The following is a 21,493-nucleotide window of genomic DNA, read 5'->3' as shown; positions in this document are numbered from 1 at the left end:
CCTTCTCTTTCTCTATTGCTCTCTCTCCCTGCATCCTTGACCTCTGTGTGTCTTCGCAGATACATTAATAGCATTAACATTATGTTACTATTAAAAAGCTAGATGGTACAACAATGCTGCTTGACAGGATATTTTCACAATTCTTTTTGATGTCATTCAGTTAAGAAGGGATATCCTTTGAACCCTCATAAATTAAGTGGATATTCTCTATGGATACTCTCAGATATCTGATAGATGTTTCTATTTTATAGGGTGAAGCATTAGTCTCAGCTCATACTCAAGTCAACTCACCAACAATCTTGCTAAGTAATAATCACATACATATCACACAGGTTTCAAAATTAGTTTAAAATTAAAAATATTTCTGAAATTCATGAGAGTTACATTTGCAATTTTTTAGTGTGTGAGGTCAGTAAATAAATTAGTGAAGAATGTAAAAGCTTTTCACTCGGCTTGATTAAAAATATTTTTATACACAGCCATTAAAGTATAATTGTGTAAATGACAAAAAACTCAGTTACTGATTGTATTAGATAAACATAAAAATAGGGATTCTCTGTAAAGATGCACCTTGGGGAACATCATGACTGAGAAGAAGTTTAGCTTAAAATGACAACATGGGTGTAACTTAATGGAGCAAAAAAGAACAATATATCAGGATTATCTGGAATTTTCTTATTTATGGAAGATTAATAATACTCTTGAAAACATCCAAAATCTAAATTTGGACAATTATTTTTCCCAAGTTTACCATAAAACTAGAAGCAGGCTTTAACTCTAGAAGTTTCAAAAGTGAAATGACATCCTTTAAGTTTGTGTTAAAACCCTGAATAATTTCTGATCTTGAGATTTGAGTATTTCTTTTCCTTTTTTTAAAGCAAAATTATATTCAGTACATATTTATTTAAAACATGCTTTTGTTATGACAAATTAGTAATGTAAAATTTTACTAAGTAGACTATAAATTTCAAAATTCTCAGGGAAAATTTAGAAAAAAAATAGATTAATCTGAAGTAATTCTGATCTTCTAATATATTTCCCATTAAAAATTCTTTCTATATTCTTTATTTGTGCTTCAACAAATATTTGTTCAGCCATTTATATGTGCCAGGCATTCATTGTTACAAGCATTTGGGATACAATGAGATATACACATGCACACACACACACACACACACACAGATGCCTCTTCCTTCATTGCTGTTATATTTTAGCAAGGAGAGATTGAAAGTGAATGATAGATATAATGAATACATATGTTAGAAGATGACAAGTGCTTAAAAAACTAAAAATAGAACTATCATATGACCGAGCAACCCCACTACTGGGCATATACCCTGAGAAAACCATAATTCAAAAGGAGTGATGGACCACAATGTTCATTGCAGCTCTATTTACAATAGCCAGGACATGGAAGCAACTTAAGTGTCCATCGACAGATGAATGGATAAAGAAGATGTGACACATATATACAATGGAATATTACTTGGCCATAAAAAGAAATGAAATTGAGTTATATGTAGTGAGGTGGATGGACCTAAAGTCTGTCATACAGAGTGAAGTAAGTCAGAAAGAGAAAAACAAATACCGTATGCTAACACATATATATGGAATCTAAAAAAAAAAGTTCATGAAGAACCTAGGGGTAAGATGGGAATAAAGACACAGACCTACTAGAGAATGGACTTGAGGATATGGGGAGGTGGAAGGGTAAGCTGTGACAAAGTGAGAGAGTGGCATGGACATATATACACTACCAAACATAAAATAGATAGCTAGTGGGAAGCAGCCACATGGAGATCAGCTTGGTGCTTTGTGACCATCTAGAGGGGCAGGATATGGAGGGTGGGAGGGAGACGCAAGAGGGAGGAGATATGAGGATATATGTATATGTATAGCTGATTCCCTTTGTTATAAAGCAGAAACAAACACACCATTGTGGAGCAATTATACTCAATAAAGATGTTAAATAAATAAATAAATACCATAAAAATAAAAGATAAGTGCAATAAAAAGTAAATAAAATGAAGAGAGTGCAGCTGGAGGACCAGGAGTGCCATAGATGAGGGACGGAGAGGCTCAGAGCAGACTTCAATGAAAGGTGAGATGTTATAACACAAAGGATGTATAGGAACTAGGCAAGTAGACGATTGGATGTAGTAAGTTCCAGGCAAAGGGAACAGCTAGAGAAGAGGCCCTTGGGAGGGACTATCGGGGGCAGAATTTGTGAATAGTATGGAAGCTAGTGCAGCTGTAGCTGAGTGAGCTCAGGGAAGAAAGGAGCTAACGAGGTCAGAGAATGGGACTTTTCAGGTACAGTCTTGCAGCCTATTGCAAGAGTCTTGACATTTACTCTGATGAAATGGAGAGCCACTTTATCGCAGGTTCTTCCAGTGTAGATGTAACATGGTCTCACTTAATTTGTAAAAATGATCATTCTGGCTGCTCTCTTGAGAATAAACTCTAGGGAGGCTTTCAGGTTCCTATTGTTTTATAACAAATTGTCCCAAAACTTAGTGGCTTTAAGCCATTTTATGTTGCCATAATTTTGTGGGTCAGAAATTCAGGACGGTTTCTGTTGGTTAGTTTCCACTTGTGGTTTCTCATGGCATTTGCATGCATAGAATGTCTGGGAAGGCACTCATGTGAAGGCTCAGCTAAGCAGGATATCAAAGAATGCCTCACTCACGTGTCTGGAAGATGATTCTGGCTGTTGGCGGGAGCTCAACTGACAACCAAAGCACTTCCATGTTATCTTTCCAGAATGATGGTCTAAACTATTTATATGACATCTGGATTGATTCACAATAAGTGTCCCAAGAGAAGGGGACAAAGTAGCATCTTCATGGCTTTTATGACGTAGCCTCAGAAGACATATAGCATCAATTCCTCCATATTTTAGTGCTCAGAGCCATCCCCAGCCCAAACAAGCTCAAGAGAGGAGCGAAGAGTTTTTAGCCATTATGTTAAACGCTCCAGCTGGCCCTGTGGCTACAAATTATTTACGTTCTCACAATATGTAAAATATGTTCACTCCTTGGAAGACCCTGCACTCCCAAATTCTCGTTGTATCACAGCATCAGGCTCAGGATTGAGATCCAGGATCTTATCAACTAAATCTGGTCTGGATGCAGATGAGGTTTCTCAGATATAGTTCCTTGGATACAGCTCTTTGGGTATCATTCAAGTTGATCAGAAGACTTGTGAATAAAAAAACATGTTATTTAACCTCTGCCCATGTACTCACATACAGGTTGGGACAGGTGGAGGATCAATATAACAGGCATTGCCATTGACTGTGGGGAAAGGAGAGGCATACTGCAATCACTGAGCGAAGTTCAATCCCTTTTCTTTCAATCATACCACTGGGCATAAAGTGAAGAATCTTGTGACAGTGTGTGCATGAGGTCCAGATATGACTTCTCTTAGTTCAGAAATCTATGAACAATAATGAAAAAGACAAGTTATCAGCTCCACTTAGTCCCCTCCCCTCCCACCATTACCACACACACGCAGCAAATATACAGCTGTGGAATAGGAACAAAAACACTGTCAGAAATGGGAAGAAAGAGAGCAACACAGTGGTCACTAATCTGAAAGAATTTAAAAATCTCCCAGGCAGAAATTGTGAGAATGGCCATTGTTCTTCATGGTCCTTACCTTTAACCTTAAATAAGATCATTCTTTATTATCTTCCCAGACTACATATGGAATGGGTATTAGGAAATATGCTGTCCTTGGGAATTGAACACCTTTATTAGTCTGTTTCCCCATCATTTTCCCTTTGACAATACCTTCTAAAAACTTATTCAGCTTCCTATGTATTTTATTTCATCCAATCCATGCACTAGTCACTTCCACAACGTTTTTGAGACCTCTCTTCCTATCTATCTATCTGATCCATCTATGGATCAACTCTTTTTCTTTCTCTTTTTTTCCTCTCTCTCTCTCTCTCAGCTTCATTTTGTTACTTTGACTGAATCAGTTGTCTGAAGAGAGTGAAGTCTTTTTTCCATAAGAAACTTTTTTCCCTGAGAAATTTTTTCCAACTGCAAGGATTCATTGTGAAGCATCTTAAGTTATTCAGCAATTGTAACAAGATGTGTACCATCAATTTTATCATTGTCACAAGACTAAGTTCTAATTGGCCTTTGTTATTCAAAGATGTTCTTAGTTTTATTCATTAAGGTTGAGAATAAATTCTGACTTGCAACTGCACAATTTTGGACGCTTGATATTCCCTTTTATATACACATGGAAAGCAGACAATTTTCTTTGACTTCCTCTCTTCCTTGTAGTACTTTCTCAAATGTAAGTAATAACAATAAACTCAAGTTATCAATATTTTATTTTCTGACATCTTTGACTAAAATGACAAGATATTTATGTCATTATTTGCCTTTCAAGTTATTATAACAATGTAACCAAATATTTCAACTTAGCATAAGATGAATGGTTAACTTAACAAGCCTCATATTTCTCTCCATCTCTTTCCCTACCCTAAAACCATGCCACATATTTTAATTTTTTAAATGGTAGAACTCCACTTCTGAACAAATTTCTGTATGAGTCAGCAGAGACTAGATTATGCTTCAGTAGCAATCAGTTCAGAAAACTCAAAGGCTTAAAGTAACAAAGATTTATATCTCACTAACTCTATACGTCCCTTGAAGGGTAGCAGAGGCCTCTGTTCCATACTGGGCTTGCTCTCACTCTGAGACATGGTTTGATGGCCTAGAGTAATTGTTGGTCACAGTTTTATTTAGTTTTAAAAATAAAAGCAACATTCTGGGTCTCAAAGCTTCTGTCTTTAAATAATATGCATCACTTCTATTCATATTACTTTGGCCAAATCAAGTCATATAGCCACATTGAGTTCAAGTGAGTGAAATTCCCTAATATGTGCATAGTGATGACTTTTTTGACACAAATAGATGAAAGATATGACCTATGAAAGGAAGAATTGATAAATTGAATTTCATTTAAAAACTTCTGCTCTGCAAAAGACATTGTCAAGTGAATGAGAAGGCATACCATGGACTGGGAGAAAGCATCTGAGAAAGAAACATCTAATAAAGGACTGTTTCTTAAAATAGACAGAGACATTTTAAAATTTAACTATAAGAAAATGAACAGCCTGATTTAAAATGGGCAAAAGACCTGAACAGACATCTCACTAAAGAACATATACAGATAGCAAACAAGTATATGAAAAGATGCATGATATCATGTCATTAGGAAAATGCAAATTAAAAAAACAATGAGCTACGAATACAGGTCTATTAGAATGACCAAAATTCAGAACACTGACAGCACCAAATACAGGTAAGCATGTGGAGCCACAGGAACTTTCATTCATTGTTGGCAGGAGTGCAAAATGGTACAGGCATTTTAGAAGACAGTTTGACAGTTTCTTACGAAACTAAATATATTTTCACCATATAATCCCACTACAGATTTAAGACTCAGTTTTCTCCCTTGTGATAATAGAGAGGAACGACTTGCCTCTCTGCTGAAATCTTGACCCTATTCTCTCTGCCTTTGTTATTGTTCATTTATATGTTTGTTTTGTTTTGTTTTGCCTATTAAAAAATATCTTGCCAGTTTAGTGGTGTTCTGGGAAAGAGCAAGAGTAATAGATAGAATCTTATGAAATTGATTATTTTCACAATTTTTTATCTACAAAGAGATTTTTTCAATGTTGCACTTAAAAGTTATGATCTCTTCAATCCCAGCTTTACAAAATTTCCAATTTTTTAAAATTATCATTAGTGAAAATATAATATTTTATACATTAGTTAAGAAAAAGCCATCATAATTAGCCATGATATGCAATATAGACTGTGTAATTAAAAACACAAATCATTCATATTCCTCTTTCAAGGCTATATTTTTTTAAATACCTGATTTTTCCCAGAGATATTGTTTATTTGCTTCATTTGTTTTATTTAAGTAATATACCTCCTGAATATTTAAATAAGCATCACTGTTGACAGGTTTTGACTAGCCCAATCACAACCAAAATTGAACCATAGTGGACTAAAACCAGACTTGCTTTGATTCTCCACATCTTTTCTCAGATATCCAGTAGTGAGACAAGTTTGAACATTCATAGTCTAATCCAGATATGGAGCAGCCAGACAAAATTTGAGAAATGTTAAAAATGACCTTCTATTCCTTCAAAATATAATTTGTTAATTTAATGATATTCATTGGGTAGTGTCTACCACTTGCAGGGCAAGGTGCTAGTCATGAAGGACACCACAACAAAGAAAGATTGGGTCCGTATTTTCAGGGAGATAAATAATCTACCCGTTTTACAAGTACTTACTTAATAACACTTGAACTCTGCCCTTTATTAATACAGGGAGAAATAACATATTTCATGACATTAACTTGCTTGACAAACAGAAGTAGAAAATCCTGTGCACTGTCCAAGCTGTTCCTTCCTTCGCATATGAGTCTTATATACATGCTATACATAATCAGAAGTGGGTGGAGGGAGACACAAGAGTGAGGAGATATGGAGATATATGTATATGTATAGCTGATTCACTTTGTTATAAAGAGAAACTAACACAACATTGTAAAGCAATTATACTCCAATAGAGATGTTAAACAAAAAATTTCTTTCTCCTAGCAATATTTTGTAGTTTTTTCTTTTTTACAGATGTTGCACCTATGGTTGGTTAAATCTGCTTGTAATTATTCCATGTTTTTGGCATTTAAAATTTTAATTTTCAACAGTTTTTATTAATATATAGAAATATAATTATTTTGTGTATATTTTATAATTTTGAACCTCTTTAAATTCACATATTAGTTCTAGTAACTCTTTATAAATTCCTTAGGATGGTCTACCAGCACAGTCTTACCATATACAAATAAAAACATTCTGCTTTCAAAAAAAAAAGAAGTGGGTGGAGATTCAAACACTTGATTCTACTCCCCTGCACTACAATGCCTCAGCTCCTTCAATGGGCAGGCCTTAATTCTTGATTCTGGGGATGCTCCCATGTAACAAACACATCATTGTTGCTAGAAAAAAAAAAAATTCTCCGGAGCTCTCCCTATATTCCTTTCCTCCTTATCACTTATTTCTTCTAAACTCCCACTTCTTTTATGCTCAGCTTCTTATATGAGTTATCATTTACTTATCATTTCCACCAACAGATAGGGCCTCAGCATAGAAGATAGGAGAGAAGGAAGACAATTTCTCTGTAATTTAACCTCAGGGTGAACCTTTCACTGAACCAAGATTAGCCTCCCATTGGCAAATCTCTCTGGTGGTTTTGTGCTAAAGAAATTTATATGTTTTGATTAGCTTGTCTTTCATTACCAAACCCTCTTCTCTTACACTGTAAATGTTAGGATGCAGGAAAGTGTACAAGATAGAAGAAAAACAAAATGTATACAACTTACACTTATGAAAAACATTCCAGAGGTAAAAGAGGGTGTTTTGAGGGTCTTTTTATAAGGGAAACTAATCTAATATAGGTGGTCAAGGAAGATCCCTGTGGAAGTGAGTTTTGTTCTTATCTTAAAGAAAGAGTACTAATTGATGGGCCTGGTAGATAAAAGTCAGGGAAGAGTTTGGCAAGCAGAGGTAACAGCATATTTCTACCCATAATGGGGGAGAGGTAGCAGGGTGGCTGGAATATGGTGATTTAGAAAAACAGCTAGTATAATAGGACAAAAACCAAAAAGGAAAAGTAAATAAGATGAGTTTCAAGGATGACACAAAATGAACAGTGCAAATATATGCGGGGTATATTAGTGGGTTTGATCTTTATTGTAAGAATGACTAAGAGATCCATGGTGATTTTTATTGTGTTTTCTTTTTATTTTGATTGAGATGCAACTTAAATACTATAAATTTTCCAATTTTAAGTGTACAGTTTAATGAACTTTGATAAATGTATAAAACAATGGAACTATCACTAAAATCATGATGTAGAACATTTCCATCTCCCTCAAATTCCATTTTATAGTAATTTCATTTTTAGAATCTCATATAACTGGAATCCTATAGTATGTTGTCTTTTGTGCCTGGCTTAATTAACTTATCAAAATGTTTTTGAGATTCTTTAATGCTATAAATGTATCATGACTTATTTATTATATTAATATCTGGATTAATAACAATTTGTTATTAATTATTCTCTAAGATTTATTTAATTTAATTTATTTAATTTTGAGTTCTTGGTCTGGAATTCAACCTGAAATTACAAAATTGTTTCTACAGAAAATGCAATCCACTTAATGCAATCCACTTTATTCTGCTCCAATTTTATGATATAGATCCCAGAATGTATAAAATGCAACACATAAGAAGTCAACATCTCAAAACCAAATCTTTTGCTGAAATATTAAATAAAAATCAATGTAGTTCTTCAACAAAGATGTCAAATTTTTTTTCAACTAAATACAAATTTCTTTTTTATGTGTTCTAATCCATTTTGCTATAACTTTGTCACCTAAATATATTCCAAAAGGTTTTCACAATTTATTCTTTAAAAGATTTTAAACAGCATGATCTATTGAAGGGCAGATCCAAAGAGAAACTTGATTATTTTCCTACCTAGAGGATTTACAGAGTATTTTGTAAAAATATCATCTATATTAAATCTATATTTTTTATTCCAGATCATTGAAGCTGGACTTTTCATAATTACATTTTTGTATAGATGTGAATGAAGAAATAAATGGTTGTTGAACTGTGCTTTGAAAACATAATGACAATCATTAGTGATGAAATGATATCTGTTTGCACTCATTGACTGTGATTCTGCTGGTGAGAATGACCCTCTGTGCATGAAGGAGAAATGAAAAGCTAAAATATTTTATTGGTTTACTTAGTTGTTAATCAATATTAAATATAACAGTCAGAAAAATCCAGAAATTAAAAGTGCTTCTTCATTTGGGTTACAAAAGTTTCTTAACAACATATTTATTTATTATTGGGCACTTGCTTTAAAGAACTCTTCTGTTGCATTTCAAAGATGAATCAAAATTTATTTTCTGATGATGCTTATTGAGCACAATTATTTAACCCCTTTCCTCTCTTAAATCCTATTAAGATGACAGGATCAATATAAAAAATGAGAAGAAAACCATGTATTTCTGGAAAGTCAAAAACAGTGCCAAAGGCAAACCTGAATATTAAGGGATTTCTGGAAGATATAATGCAAATGGACTCTGACTAGTGGTGAAACTCCACAGAGCTCAGGGACTTAACAACCCTTACCTAGGGAACAAAGAGATCTTCCAAATGAATGGATTTTCATAGGAAACAAAAACATAAAAATATTCCATGAGTGAAAAGCTGATGAGATAGTGATCAGTGATAAGTGATGGATTCACATGGAATTAAAAGACAGTGTAACAATTACACTAGTATCCATTTTCACAGGAGTTGCTATGGCATTTGCCTCAGGATGAAGTACAGTAATCGAGTTTTTAAGTGAATTGGGGCATGTGCTAAAGGCTGCAGATAGCAAAAAGGAAGGCAGAAAGAGCTCACACATTTAGAAGTCAAGCTACTTGTATACCCGACTCATTTGCACAGTCCTTAAAATTAGGGTACCTATAGTCATAATCACTATTTATCGATTGTGCTTAGCTTGTGCTGAGAAAATACTCTCCAGCTACCAATACTGATTAATCTAGACTTTTACTTAAAAATAGAAATAAATAATCAAGAATCAGGAAACATTAGAAGTTTTCTAATATCATTTAACAGTCTGAACAGAAGATATTTACTAGCCTGAACAGATAGAAATATCTTCGAGCAAATGGAGTTAAAAATAGACACCATAATAGTAGGTAAATTCAGAGAGATTCACAAAAATACAACACTTTTATAAGAACAATAATTAAAATCATAATAGCTGAAATCTCAAATAAAGAAAGAATCTGCAAGGAAACAGAGCAAATAAAAGGGACCAAATAATAAGAATTATAATAGAAATAATTAGTAAACTCAGAGTGGTACATTAAGGTATAACATTTAGAACACATTAAAAAGAATTTTGAAAATGATTGCTGAATTTAAAATCTCAATTGATAGGCTGAATAGGAGAATAGGCATGACTGAAAATTATATTATTGAGCTGAAAAACATAGCTGAAAAAATTTTCCCAGAATCCAAGAATGAATGAAGGTGAAAGAGAGGAAAGAAACGTAGAAAACACAAAAGCAAGAGGCAGGAAACCCAACAATGCCGGTATATTTATTCCAGAAAGAGATGACTAAAAGAAGATATAATCAAAGAAAGAATACAAAATTTCCCTGAAATACTTGATTGTTTAGGTAGCAAGGACCCACCCATTTCTTTATAGAAATATTTTAAATATCTTTAAATATTTTAAAATAAATGATTTACATATTTTAAAATAATTATTGATAAATCTAAAAAATAATACTGATCTTTAAAAATGTAGAAATACAAACAAACAAAACCTTGAGAGAGTGTCAGAGTCAGAGAGAAATAGAGAAATTACCCAAACAGGTTTTATTGTTGTTCTACATTATGTCCTTTTTTTTTGAGCACTTGCCCTTCTACATGTGTTTGTTAATCAGAGTTCTGCATCCATTGAATTTGAGCACCCAAATAAATCTGTCTGGCCAAACAGCCCCAATCCTTTGAATAAAATTATTAGTCCACAGGTGGGTATTTGACCCAAGTGGGTTTCCACAAAGTCATTTTGAGGGATAGATTAGAGCTCTGGGAGAGAAACTGTCTCTCTTCTTCTTTGATTGAAAGGTACAAAGAACTGGGTGTTAAGTGCCATGATTAGAGTTCAGATGTATGTTGCTCTTATCTGATTTTGCTGGACCTAATTCTTTGACTTTCCAGGTTTCCTTGGCCATTTTTTCTGTATGATGTTTCTATGTTCCTCCGGGAAGATCACCTGGTACCAACCACATTCTGGTAGCCACACAGGAATGGTTTTGTTCTTTACTGAATGGAGGCTTTGGAGGCTCCTTGGTCACCATTGTTGGACAGAGGGGATGGAATGCCACTTGCTTAACAGATCAGGACTAATGTGGTAGCTGCTCCCATTCCCTCACGTCACTTAGGCTAGGGCGCAACATGTCAGAGCCTTATCTCCACCTTCTAGACCTCTTGCCTTTTACCTCAGGCTTCTTTTGATTCTGAAGCTTAAAATGCCCTATAACCCACTCAACACCCACTCATGGATACGGGCTCACCAGGCTGTTCCCAGATGCAGGCTGAAGGCCAGAAGGAGAGAGCTACTACTGGCTTACTGGCTCTCCTGTGTCCTGTGACCCATACTGCTGTTGCTACTGCTAATTGGGAGGTTTCCCTATCAGTTGCCCAAAGTGGGGGACAGATGGTGCAACCCAGGAGGGTTGACATAATGTATAGGAAACTTTGACCAAGGCAGTGCACATGGCAGTTGTCTCTTCTTCTCCTAATGTCATGTCTGGAGATGCAGTTCATAAGGTCTCCCTCAAGAGAGAATCGTCACAAGAGAACAACTATGTTTTTTTTTAAAGTTTTATACAACTCTTTAGTATAGAACCCTTTTATTGCTATATTTTCTTCCCTCCCTTATTTCCTTTTTTCTTTATTCTTATTTTGTTGACTCTCTCCCCCCCAAATAAAGCACTATCATGTGGAATCTTTTCTCAGACTCTGGATTCTAAAAAACCTGGGTTGAGATACTCTTGGATTTCAGTAATTCAGAACTAACAATAGTGATTTAAAAAACAAAACAAAACAAAACAACTGCAACACCAATAAAATAATAATAATAATAGGAATAATTAACATTTATTGAGTAGTTCTTATGTATCAGACATTGCTTTAAATACCTTGCCTATATTAACTCATTAATTCTCACCCATGAGTTAGGAACTGTTGCTACCCCTGCTTGGCAGATGAGGAAAATGAGAAAGAAAAGAAGCTGAGACCAGGCAATGCTACAATGGCAGGGTGTATGTAGGAAAATACTACAAATGATTTGCCCAAAAGCATTAGTTCTCAATACCCTCTGGTGAATGATGATGAAACTAACTAGAGCTGGTTGGCAGTGTGCACATGCCCTGAAGAAAAAGGGGTCATGTAAGTGGATTGAAAGAGTTGCTTCCCCAAAAGGACAAGAGCACTCAGATAACCTTGCAGGGGGCATCCGTTCACATTCTAACTACACACAACTGAGAACATTATAGTCCTTAGACTTCACAAGTGAAATGAAGTCTATCACAGATCTCAAGTACAGTGGCAGGTTGCCAACTCAACAGTCCAGCACCACTAGCTCTCCACATGCTGGAGGAAGAGCTTCTGCTCTGGGGTAGTCCCTCTGCAGAACTCGCAATCCTGGAGGCTTTGGTCCAGCCAGAGATGGTGGAGTGTTGAAGTGCTGTGTCGTCACTAACACCGGAGGAGCTGGTGCTTTAGAAATTCTTCTGCAGAACCTCCCCACCCCCAACCAGGTGCAAGGCCAAAGCAGCAGTTCTGCCTGTGCAATTCCCCCAAATGCAGATCCAGATCTCTGGCACTGGAAACCAAAGGCAGCATTCTGGTTTTGTGCCCTATTTACTGCCCACATTTCGGGGCCTGGCATAACAATCCTACTGTTGTGATTGTGAGGGTGATGGGAAAGGAGCAGATTTCCAACTCAGAACTTCACCTTTAAGGGAACAAGAGCTTCAAGCCATGGGTCTTGCCTTAGTTTGTTGATAGGAGTAAGCAGTAACCAGGACTGATTCAGGGGCACACAGGCACCCTTCTTTGTAATTCCTGAAAGCAAAACAAAACAAATTTTGAAAAGAACAAACTGATATTTATGCATTTTTAAATGTAGGTGTTTATATGTAGGTAATAATGGCTTGAAGATTTAAAAGTCCAGAAATTTTCTGGCTTCAGACAAGTCTGGGCCAGTTGTTTAAACATTTTGCTGGGAATCTCAAAATCTTTCTCTCTCTCTCTCTCTCTCTCTCTCTCTCTGACTTTCACTCTCTCACTCATTCGCCAGATTTTCTCATTTCTCAAGTTGGTTTTGCTCTATGTTAAGTTCAAATTTCAACCCCAAGGTTCTAGAATAATGTAAGTAATTTAACATAGTTACTAAAGTAATTTGTCTCTTAAGAATGAAGACTGGGAAAGCAGGAGCAGAAAACCACTCAGGAAAAAATTTATTCCTATACCCCTATCCATACACTCTTTGAGAAAACGAGTTGACTTTAGAGTTATTTGAATTTTAACTTAATTTTATTGTGTCTGCTTGTGTTTGCAAACACTCCTGAGAATCTTTCCATAACTCTTGCTTTCTGTCAAATTTACAGGTGAAATTAGTGTGAAAACTCTGAATTATAGGTTCTGATTGAATCAGCATGTAGCAAGCTAGCGTTAATTGATTTGACTGTAGATTAGATTTGGAACGTTTTTCAGAAATGTGTTGCTATCCATGTAAACATAGCCTTAGTGTGAACTGACACTGTGTGTCAAGGTCCAGCACACTTATAAAATACGGTCTGATCACGAAATAGGAAAGGAAGTTTTTGATAGATGAGACACCTAAATATATTCATGTTCTTCAAAAAATAAATCTCTAGATAGGTCATTAAAAACCATACTTCAAAATGGAAACTGACAAGCTGAGAAAAGGTAAGCGTGGCTTGATTGTTAAAGCTTGCTCTAGCTCTCAAACCATTAAAAATGGGATTTTGATCTGCTAACGAAAGTGACGTTTTGATTTTACTGTCTCTTCTCACCATCCTTCTTACATTGACAATTTGTAGTCAAAAAAGAACAAATCACGCAGATAATTTGAATATTGGCTTTTGTCTTCCCTTCTGTCTACCTTTTCTAAATAGATGAACTGACAAATGATGCCTTGGTTTATCTAATCTCAACAAATCTCTTTTTGCTCTGCTCAATAATATCACTTGACACCTTTCGCAAGCTCATTTGCGTTAGCATGAAGATTGTTCCTCTACACAGATTTTATATCATATGAATAAGTTATTTAGTGTGGAATTTAAACGTATAATTAAAATGAAACAATGTGTTAGCTTCTGCTAACCTTTGATAACTTCTAATAAAACAAATGGGCATTGTTGCAATATAATCATTTAAATGATATTTTTAAACTGTCCTTCTGTTTAACTTTCCTTTCTGTGACTTTTGCTGTTTTGCATAAAAGTTTGAATACAATCCTATGTAATGTCTTCTACCAGAATGTAAAATCTAAATAAGTATTTCTCTGTGTGCATGTGTGAGAACATATACTATGTTTTATGAAACTGATTTCTTCATAAGGTATTAGCAAAGTAAATTTTAAAATTTAAAAATCATATATCTGTGTACATAACATTTTAAATTATAATATATATATGCCACTTTATAAAGACCCTACTCCCCCTAAAAAGGTCAACACAGTTAACTTTTATGGATATATGTTAGATAATAAAAAGTATATTCATCATTATATATGTATCTTTTATTTTCCATATTTATCATAATGTTCTGTAACCTGGATTTTTTCCCCTTTAGTAATGTTTCTTGAGAGTTATCTATAGTAACTTGGATATCTAAATTATCTTATTCCAGTAAATGGATGTAATCTAATTAATTTCACCATACACCTACAGTTAGATGTTTAAATTGCTTCTAGAGTATTCTTTTTCTATTTTACATTAATGCTACAAGACCTACTTCTGAGTGTGTGTGTGTGTGTGCATGTCTCCACGTGTTTAATGATTTTCAGTTACTAATAAGAATATTATGCCACAGGCTGCTGACTCTTCTTCTCTAGTTCAACCTAGAAATCTCACAGAAGTAAAAGTATATTGATTTGAAGAACTAAAGTAAAGCTCTGATAAATACTTAAGGAAGTGGACAGGGGAGAGTGGTTGTTAAGTCCCAAAGGAAGAGCGATGGCAGCCAGAGGCAGAGGCAGGCTTGGTGTCATAGTCAGCAGGAAATTGGATGGGGGAACATCTTAGTGACCTTTTCACTGTCGTATTTCCTATGTGGATAAGCCCCTACTACCTCACTACTTAAGAGAACAGTATCAGGCCAATACAGCCTTTACCAAGTAGGTAACAGGTGAGTGAAGACCAGCTGCTTACTGAGTGTTCTTTCCTTTTCCCCTCCTTCCAAACTATAGCTTGGCAACCATAGTGAATGAGAAAACTCTTTCAACATAGAGCAGTGTCAGGCAGGGGTAACCAAGTTCCCTGAGGGACAGACTCACTTAGTGAGGAGAGAAGAAGCTTGTCAAACCCAGTTTATGACATTTTGGGAACATTTTCCAGGGGCATGCTTCACCTCCAAACCCATTAGATACTTCACAAGCTAGGGCTTGGTACTGCTACCATTTATAATCCTAGTCAAAATGACTGACATGTTCAGGGGAAATAATCTTACAGACAAAATAGTCAGACACAGAAGAGCACAACCAAAATAAAAGAGAAACACAAAACACTATATACTGTACTGGATAAACCAGAATTAACACAGCAGGTAAGTCAAGAATTGTTTAAAAACTATATCTGTGGAGCTACTGATATATTGAAGAAGAAATAGTCATTAAGAGGGTACACAGGTATAAAAATTATGATAGTTGAAATAAAGAACCTAATATGAGCTAAGTGGAAACAAGATAAGAGCCAAAGAGTGAGTTTTGGACCTGGAAGATAAAACTGTAGAAGGCAGTCAGGAAAGGCAAGATAGAAAATATAAACAAAATGTTAACAAATGTGGGGTATAGGAGTAGAAGTAGAAAAGTTATAATAGACCCAGAATAATAGAAAAATATAACAAAGAATCAGATAGAATGAAAAAATAATGACAGAATTTCAAAGAATTAAAAGATGAATATCTAATATTGATGAGATACAGTGTCAAGCAGAATAGATGGAAAAGCTCTCATGTAGACAGATTAGAGTGTAATACAAACACAAGAAAAAACAGGAGAAATTCTAAAATTTCTAGTAAGAAAGACATCACCTAGAAAGAAGACATAATTAGATTGATGGCAAACCTCTCAACAGAGATACTACAGACAAGAAGACTTGGGGGCTTATTTATAAAGTTTCTAAAGAAAAGACTTTTGGAGCTAGAATTTTATATATATAGCCAAATTTTCCTTTAAATATAATAAGGGCTCAACAATGTGAAGCCATGAAAGATTTAAAGTTTACTCCAAAAGTCTTCTTTTAAAATACCTTTACAAAAAGAACTGCCATAAGATGAGAAAAGCATCTACAGGAATGTTATGAGACATATGGAAAATTTATAAAGTGCCACCTGCTCCAAATAAGGTGGTCCATCAAATATATTCAGTCTATCCCATATGCAGAACTGCTCTAGCCCAATCTACCTAAAGCTGAAACCAGAGAAGACAGCTGTACTTCCTGGTGACCTGATGTAATCACTTTCAGCTTGGAGACTCCTGGGTCAGGTTTGGATCTCAGAAACGTAAATCATTGTCTCCCCTAAGGAATATTGCTACATCCTGTATTTTGGCTGGGCTGACTTCTTTCCGTGTTCTCTAAAAACCCTACTTGTTTTGTCAAAAAATGTTCGTGTTTAGATTTTACTTCCTTTAATCTAATCTGATATTCCTTAATTTTCAATAGCTAATTTTAAGCCATTTATGTCTATGGTGAGTGATTACTAAAAATTTGAGCTTATTTCTGCCATATTATTTTGCATTTTATTTATTTATTTATTTTTTGTGGTATGCGGGCCTCTCGCTGTTGTGGCCTCTCCCGTTGTGGAGCACAGGCTCCGGACGCGCAGGCTCAGCGGCCACGGCTCACGGGCCTAGCCGCTCCACGGCATGTGGGATCTTCCCGAACCGGGGTACGAACCCGTGTCCCCTGCATCGGCAGGTGAACTCTCAACCACTGCACCACCAGGGAAGCCCTGCATTTTATTTTAAGTGTACTTTCTTCTTGACATTTTAAAAAACCATTTTCTGCATTCTGTATGATTGAGATTAAAATTTTTTTTATTTTCTGATAATTTTAAATTACATATACTTGTTCTTTTCAAACATACATGAGTTTATGTTTATAACAAGATTCCAGTGTTAATCACTATCTTCATCTTCCTCCCTGGAAAACAGAAGGAAGGCATTCTGGAAGCCCAGCTTTGATCCCATTCCTGTCTGAGGCTCTTTCTAACCTGTTCCCTCTCAGGGTGAAAGCTAGCTCCCACCAAGTGGTCTGGCTTACTCTAGGACTTATTTAGATTTCCTCTCTATTTACAGTTTATAGAGATTTTTTCCTTAGTTTTGGAACATGCCTATACACTTTTTAATATTTTCAATGTTATATTCAATATATTCAATATTTTCTTTCATTTTTTTAATGTTTCCAGTTGAGGTAGGCAATTTCAGTATATGCAAACTATCACTTTCACATGAAATTTGAAGAATTAGCATCTCTATATTTTTTCAATTTCCCTACCCCATGATGGTATGACATCTGTATATTTAAGTATCATTTTTCTATAATACATTTTATACCTTTCTTAAATATATGACTCTAACTACATTTTTATTAAAATATTATAAAAAGTTAAATAAGTTTTTGCACAAGACTTAATAACTTTTTAAAAGGAACACATATTAAATAAAACCAAACTACATATATAAAAGATATATATATATTCACACATTATACTAAACACATTAAATTAGTTGCCTATAAATATAAATGGAAAGGATATGAGAGTTAGGATTGTAGATAAAGGAATAAAATACATAAGTAAAACAGGAGAAGGACCTTGAACAATGATGAAAATAAAATGGGAACTATGGAGACTGTTTATCTTAATTCTTCGCAACTGATGCTTAGCATACATTTATATTGAGTGTATGTGTGTAGCTAGCAAACTTATCTTATTCGTGTATTCAACTATGTAATTCACCAGTAGTATAACAAACAACATTGTATTTAAAGGACTCATTAACAAAAAGTGTTCTGAGGTGAGAGTTAGTATTTCTATGTTCATAATGACTTGTGATTATGGTTCTATTTCACATAATAAGATTCAAGGAACCTGAACTTGGTGTGGAATCTTGAGCTATCAATTCATTATTCATTTATTTCACTAAATCATGTTTTAAAAACCAACTTGTCAAAAGCCTAAGCAACTTACCCAGTGTTAATATCAATGGTCATTAAATAGAACTACAAAAGGAAAAATCTTAAATATTTTTGGGGTCCCTAAGTAATTACAAAGCCTCACCATTCTACAACTGAATAATATAAACAATGCACATTCTTTGTCCTGGAAAGAAAATCTCGGACTTTTCAGCGGTGTTCCATACGCCTCTATTTGTCTAGGTAACACATTTTTCCTTTAGTTTGAGTTCAAAAATCACAATGTCAGAAGTATCTTCTAGACATTCTTCTGATTTCCATAAGAAATTTGAAGATCACATTTATTTTTTCTCAGCTTAAGATTTTAAAAACAAACAATTTGTCCTCACTGTGTGAGTCACAGAAGTATGACATTTAAGTGTTTAGCAGTACAAATTACTTTTCCAGTAAGTACATATTGGTGGCATCAGCATACACATCCTAAATTTATTAACAAACAGGAGCAAGACCCAAATCACATTTTGCACTTCTAAAAAGAAGTACCTTGGATAATATGGAAGAAGGACATTTGTGAAAGAGAGACACTTGCTACATTGGGAGCCAAGAGAACTGCATTTTAGTTTAGCTGGGCTAGAAATTAACTTGTTAACCAAAGATAAATTTGTTTCTTTAACACTTCAATACAAGTGAAGGGACTTCAACATCCTTATTTGTAAAATAGAGTGACTGAGCTGGTTGCTTGCTAAGGAATAGTCTCTAGTTCTATTATTTCATGAGATTATACATTCAACTTACAAATCTTTGAGCTGTGAACATTTTACTGGAGATTTTCTTGCCAATGAAATATAGATGATAACTGGATTTCATTCTTAGCTCTAATATCCCTTAGCTCTAATACCTTAGATATTCATCTTCTCCAAGACTCTTTCTTCAAGAGTTAAAGATAATAATATCTAACTAGCAGAGACAATTTGAGCACCAACTGTAATAGTCTACACCATAACTATAAAGAACATATTGCATGTTTCTCGGCCCATAACATGTTCTCAATGTGTTATTAATAAATAATTATAATTTTATCATCCATATTCAACAAATGATAGAAAAGGTACTTTTTACAGTTCATTTTTGAAAAACAAGGTTAATTAATGTATATGGCTTTTAGAATTATACAGCTGACCAGAAGTTGTGCATATTACTTAATTACAGCAACTGCTAGCTATCTCATAATTTCACATTGAGGATTATCAAGAGTAGAAATTTCATGGAACTAGAAGGAACAGGGATGGTCACATATGTATGGGTGATTCACAAATAAATTACTGTCAAATAGGAATAACAATAAACAAAACATAAACCAATACATTTTACTTTAGCTGACATTCTAGACTAGAAATCCACATAAGGAAATAAGGCAAATTGTCTTTCTCAAAGTGATCCAATGACATTTAGAAAAGTCTTCTCCAGTAGGATACTTATTTATCAGTAGACTTCTAACCCACTGAATTAGTTTATAGTTAAAGGAATATATTGCTATAAATTTTTCTCAAACGCACATGAATGCTCAATCATAAACTACAAAAAAAGAGAACAAATTCTTTCCAATATTAATATCAAAACTAATCCATTAATAATTTACATTTAGAATATACCTCAGAATGGCTTGTAGTAGCATAGGCTGAAAATGAACAGTTATATTTTTCTACAAATTGAATAAATGACCATAACTTGAAGAAATGTTTGAGTCTAGTTTATTCACTAATTATAAGCTAATGCAAACATCACATTCTTGATAGTCAGTTCAATTACCACTGACCACATCATTTATGGATGAACCAATATGAAAAAAATTAATACTGAAGAAAAGGAGAAAGCCAAGAAAGGCACACTGACAAAAAATATTCATAATTATAACTGCATGAACTAATTTAAAAGCAAAATGAGTTGCTTCAAAGAAAAAGTCTCTGTATAAATGTAATAAGATGTTTTATTAAGTAGCATTAATTATAAAAACAAGAAATATTATTACCTTAAATTATGGGAAAAATTAAGGAAAAATTTCAGGAAATTTTTGCAAATATACTAAAATATTACCCTGATCAAGGCATGACAAAGTCTTCTTAAAACAAGGCTTGATGAGATTCAGGGGTTGAAAAACTTTTTCCATTAAGGACTAGATAGTAAATATTTTTGGCTTTGTGGGTCATATTGTCACTGGGGTAACTACTCAATTCTGTAATAGGAACAGAGCCATGACAATTGTAAATGAATGAGGATGGCTGTATTTCAATAAAGCTTTCTTCACAAAAAGAGGTAGGCTGAATATGGCTCAAGAGCTGTAGTTTGCTGACCTAGGATGTAACTGATTCTTCCTGGAGTAAAGTGAATGAATACAAGGATAACTAAAAGAATTTATTTTCCATTTACTATTCTCTCCTAATGTGGAAAAAGAAAAAAACATCGAGTTTTCTTCAACTTTTGTACTTTACATTAGGTGATTATATTATTTAATGGTTGAGGTTATGAAATGAGAACTATTATTAGCCTCTTTCTCAGTTTTTGAAAGGACTCATTCTTTTTAGTCATTCCTTTCTTTTTCTTTTGGAGGAAGCCACAAAAGGAATGGACAATGAGGAAAGAAGCAGTGGATTATGAAGCTCCAGTAGCAATGGAAGAGAATCCTGAATGGAAAGGAGTAAAATGAAAATGTATAGACAATAGTATGTACAGGTTAGTGAGTGAGAGAGAAAGCTACTAGAGAACAAGCATACAGTTTATTATTTCTTCCTTGGGTAGCTGAAACAGTAATGCAAAACCAAAAGGCTCTCGAGAAAATCATCTTCTCTAGGCCTTTGTCTTCAGACAAATGGATGTCTAGACCATTAACGACAGAGAGTTAAAAATTCCAAATCCCTCTGGAGATTTAACAAGTTTTGAAAGAAAACTGCAGAAGAAATGCATTTAAATATAAACCTTAGTGGTTTGAAAGAGTTAATGATCATCATATGATCTCAACATGTTACTAGGAATGACAGCTATACTTGACAAGTATACTAGGGAGAATTGGGCTCCCTAGTTGTCAGCTCTTCTTATGCTTTTATTTCTTTTTTCACATCTTAATTTTTTTTTCTTAAAAAACAATTCTCTATCCTTCATCATAATAGGTTTAAAATGTAATATAATTACTACAGCATAATGCAGTTTGATTAAAATATTTGCTAAGAAACTGCATTGCCATCTTTTCTCTACTGACATACACTAACATACTTCAAGGGAAATTGAAGCGTCTAAGATGGCTACTTTGAAACTGTAAAACAAAGATAAGCCAAGTCTACAATTAGCACTTCAGTAATTGTTTCAAACTAAGATATAAAAAAAGTAGATATAAAGTATAGGTGACTATGCT

General features: G+C 34.3%; 1 long non-coding RNA gene across 1 annotated transcript in view; it reads left to right on the top strand.

The window, feature by feature from the left end:
* LOC309819546 overlaps nucleotides 1-20,727 on the top strand; it is a 636,463-nt gene extending 615,736 nt beyond the window's left edge. Inside the window, exon 3 of the long non-coding RNA XR_014296442.1 lies at nucleotides 20,695-20,727. This is a non-coding gene — a long non-coding RNA (uncharacterized lncRNA). The remainder of the gene's footprint in view (nucleotides 1-20,694) is intronic.
* The last annotated feature ends 766 nt before the right edge of the window (nucleotides 20,728-21,493 follow it).

Source organism: Grampus griseus (genome assembly GCF_964374135.1).
Source record: "Grampus griseus genome assembly, chromosome: 3".
Lineage (NCBI taxonomy): Eukaryota > Metazoa > Chordata > Mammalia > Artiodactyla > Delphinidae > Grampus > Grampus griseus.
Note: the sequence above shows the minus strand (reverse complement) of the source record. Positions and strands in the feature narration are given on the sequence as shown.